Source organism: Schistocerca piceifrons, chromosome 2 (genome assembly GCF_021461385.2).
Source record: "Schistocerca piceifrons isolate TAMUIC-IGC-003096 chromosome 2, iqSchPice1.1, whole genome shotgun sequence".
Classification (NCBI taxonomy): Eukaryota; Metazoa; Arthropoda; class Insecta; order Orthoptera; family Acrididae; genus Schistocerca; species Schistocerca piceifrons.
In genome coordinates this window covers 952,229,022-952,233,466 of record NC_060139.1, presented here as the reverse complement: position 1 = coordinate 952,233,466, position 4,445 = coordinate 952,229,022, and the positions used below count along the sequence as shown (strand labels likewise).

The window sequence follows — 4,445 nt, the reverse complement described above, 5'->3', positions numbered from 1 at the left end:
TGCCAACAGCGCTCGGCAGACCGGATGGTCACCCATCCAAGTTCTAGCCCAGCCCGACAGCGCTTAACTTTGGTGATCTGACGGGAACCTGTGTTACCACTGAGGCAAGGCCGTTGGCGTAAGGCCTTTACGAAGATGTAAAAAATCATTCAACAAGAGCATCACACGCAGTTTCCATTTTATCAAAAAATGTTCAAATGTGTGTGAAATCTTATGGGACTTAACTGCTAAAGGTCATCAGTCCCTAAGCTTACACACTACTTAACCTAAATTATCCTAAGGACAAACACACACACCCATGCCCGAGGGAGGACTCGAACCTCGGCCGGGACCAGCCGCACAGTCCATGACTGCAGCGCCTTAGACCGCTCGGCTAGTTCCATTTTATCACAACACTGTCTAAACGCCCAATGTAAACAAATAGCTCGGCTTGTTTCTGAACTATTACTGCTCTACCGTCTCCGTCATCCTCGTCGTCGTTGTTGCTGTCGTTCTTGGTCTCACTCCTAAGACTGATCTGTGGCAGCTCCCCAAGCTGATCTGTTTGGTAAGTCTTTCTATGTCCTGTTTACAGTTCTCAAACGTTGGTCTCCTTTATAATTTTTCGGCCAGTCATTTCACTGACTGGAGTTGAATTGTCTTCAGTAATGAATCTCGCTTCGAACTGAACTCCAATGACCAGGAAAGACATGCGTGGAGACGCCGCGGACAGCTACGGGATACCAACCGGACTGATGTTCGCCATATGACCCGAGAACCAGGCGTGGTTGTCTGGTGTACAGTTTCATTTCATATCAGAACCGCTTTGGTTTTCATCCTCGGATTCATTAAAGCACAGCGGTACGCTGACGATATTCTATGCCTCGTTTTATTACCTTTCATGGCAAGCCATCCCGGGCGTACATTTCAGCAAATAATGCCCGGCCGCACACGGTGAGAGTTTCTGCTGCTTGCCTTGGTGCCTGTCAGATCCTACGTCGGCCAGCAAAGTCGCAGGATGTCTCCCCAATTCAGAATGTTTCGAGCATTATGGGCAGGGCCATCCAGCCAGCTCGTTATTTTCACGATGCAGCAGTGGCACGATATCGATCAGGATATCAAACAACCCTGTCAATCACTACCTAGCCAAATAACTTCTTGCATAAGGGGCAGAGATGGACCAACGCATTACTGACTTATTCAATTTGTGAATCTCTTTCTCCTGAATAAATCATCCAGTTTTCTGAAACTATACTCGTTTGTTTGTCTGTACATATACATCACATCCACCAATTTCCGTCCCGTTCGGATAATTCCTTCGTGGTGCGTATTTTTTGTCATAGAGTGTATGTGTTGACTGTAGTCCAATTTTCGTCTTTTCTTACCGTTTTTACGCATTACAGCTGCCTCAAGTGTCATGGAAGTTATTTCCTAATGTCGTGTCAGTGTTTTCAACATGTTACTTTCCTCCCTGATTCTGCGCAAAAACTTCACATTCCTTATCTTATCATTCCACTCAATTGTCTACATCCTTTTACAGCAACACATTTCAAACGCTTCGATTCTCTTCTTTTACAGTTTCCTCACACTCCACGATTCACTACTCTGTGCTCCAGATGTACACTTTCAGGAATTTCTACCTCAGATTAAGGCTGCAGGTTGAAACTAACAGATTTCTCTCTGCAGGGCAGGAATGTATGTAACAAATAATTGAGGTATTGGATGGAAGTGCTACTGAAATGAAGAGGTTGGTGCGGGAGAGGTAGTAGTAGTGGCAGGCCGCGTCAAACTACTCACAGGACTGGGGAAAAGAGAAGAAAAACGTATTGTCACATCTCAATAGCGCCATCTAGCGGACGTTTCTCAAAAGTTAAATGGCGAACCTCAGAATTGGAGAGGAATCGTTAGCGCTAGGATTTCACCCGGAACAAGTCCCGCCCACTCATCCCCGGTTTTCCCGGTCTTTGTTCGGCGCCTGGGCACCGTTTCAGTTGACCCACGTGGTTTATCGCGTTTGGCTGCACTTGGAGTGAATGTTAAATTAATATCTTGCTAGGTCTTACATTTTGCGTGGTAGTGAACGTTACAAAAAACGTTCACAATTGGCCTCAGCTGTGCCAGGTACTTCCACAGCAAACATAAGAGAAAACAATTTAGCACTGAATTCTTTAAATGCGAGAACTCAGTATTCAGATGAATAGCACATGAAGAAACATACTTCTGTGTGAGAAAAAGCACCTAAAGCTACAACAGGAAAAACCTACCCTCAAAGAATAATTTGCTTGGAGGAAGAGGAACCACAGTATACTTGACACTTAAGTTTCAGAACTAAGACAGTATGTGTGAAACTAGCAGTACTTCCAGATGGCATCAAAATTACTTTCTTCTTGCTAGATCTATCCAAGCTGTTTTTGCGTGTTATTCACTGAATAGTTTTGCTGAAAAGTTATAGGGGCGGAAGAAAAACTAGCACAGCAGAATTTATTTCCTCCATAACTGCTCTGTGACAAACATACACAATATCATCATTATTTTTAAAAAATGGTGTGAATGACATTTATGAAATTAATAAATCTTTTGGTTAAAAACAGACAGGACAAAGAATAACGACAGGTTATTTTCCTGAGACGTTTGCAACAGCATCTAGGAGACTAATCACACAGAAACAGCCACAATTCTGTAGAACCTCGTTTATAATGCGCAGGTATGGCATTGGAAGAACTTAAAAGTTAAAATTTACCCATTACCCATGCAAATACTAACGAAATATGTCATATAAGCAAATATCTTACTGCTTTCATTAGGCATTTCTACTTTATGGCATTCTTATATTCTTTAATTTTCGTGAGTTACTATGAGGGCCTACATAAACAAAACGACTTTCACTTATTTCTATATAACGTTGATTTTAGACAACAGAGTTAGTCGACTGCATCCGCGGCTTTACTACCGACATGAAAGATTCAAGACCATTGTTTTCGCATTGTATGTTTGCTCTGCTGTTTCCCTCAAATAAACGTATTATAATAAGTGAATTAGTTAATGAAAATTTGACCTTATTGTCCTTAAATAACATCACGTTATTTTTGGTTTCTATTGCTGGCGATGCTTTCAATTCTCTATAAATATTTTTATTTCTATAATAATGCAAATTCATATTACACTACTGGCCATTAAAATTGCTACACCACGAGGATGACGTGCTACAGACGCGAAATTTAACCGACAGGAAGAAGATGCTGTGATATGCAAATGATTAGCTTTTCAGAGCGTTCACACAAGGTTGGCGCCGGTGGCGACACATACAACGTGTTGACATGAGGAAAGTTTCCAACCGATTTCTCATACACAAACAGCAGTTGACCGGCATTGCCTGGTGAAACGTTGTTGTGATGCCTAGTGTAAGGAGGAGAAATGCGTACCATGACGTTTCCGACTTTTGATAAAGGTCGGATTGTAGCCTGTGGGTTCAGGAGGGTAATACGGAAAGCCGTGCTGGACCCCAACGGCCTCGTATCACTAGCAGTAAAGATGACAGGCATCTTATTCGTATGGCTGTAACGTATCGTGCAGCCACGTCTCGATCCCTGAGTCAACAGAGGGGACGTTTGCAAGACAACAACCATCTGCACGAACAGTTCGACGACGTTTGTAGCAACATGGACTATCAGCTCGGAGATCATGGCTGCGGTTACCCTTGATGCTGCATCACAAACAGGAGCACCTGCGATGGTGAACTCAACGACGAACCAGGGTGCACGAATGGCAATACGTCATTTTTTCGGATGAATCCAAATTATGTTTACAGCATCATGATGGTCGCATCCGTGTTTGGCGACTTCGCGGTGAACGCACATTGGAAGCGTGCATTCGGCATCGCCATACTGGCGTATCACCTGGCGTGGTGGTATGGGGTGCCATCGGTTACACGTCTCGGTCACCTCTTGTTCGCATTGACGGCACTTTGAACAGTGGACGTTACATTTCATATGTGTTACCACCCGTGGCTCTACCCTTCATTCGATCCCTGCGAAACCCTACATTTCAGCAGGATAATGCACGACCGCATGTCGAAGGTCCTGTATGGGACTTTCTGATACAGAAAATGTACGACTGCTGACCTGGCCAGCACGTTCTCCAGATCGCTCACAATCTGAAAACGTCTGGTCAATGCTGGCCGAGCAACTGGCTCGGCACAATACGCCACTCACTACTGTTTATGAACTGTGGTACCTTGTTGAGACTGCATGGGCATCTGTACCTGTACATGCCGTCCAAGCTCTGTTTGACTCCATAACCAGGCCGTTATTACGGCCAGAGGTGGTTGTTCTGGGTACTGATTTCTCAGGATCTATGCACCGAAATTGCGTGAAAATGTAAACACATGTCAGTTCAAATGGCTCTGAGCACTATGGGACTTAACATCTATTGTCATCAGTCCCCTAGAACTTAGAACTACTTAAACC

The 4,445-nt window shown here is 44.0% G+C and overlaps 1 pseudogene; it reads right to left on the bottom strand.

Moving 5' to 3' along the window:
- On the bottom strand, nt 1–118 carry LOC124778493 (annotated as a pseudogene).
- Between the last annotated feature and the right edge of the window lie 4,327 nt (nt 119–4,445).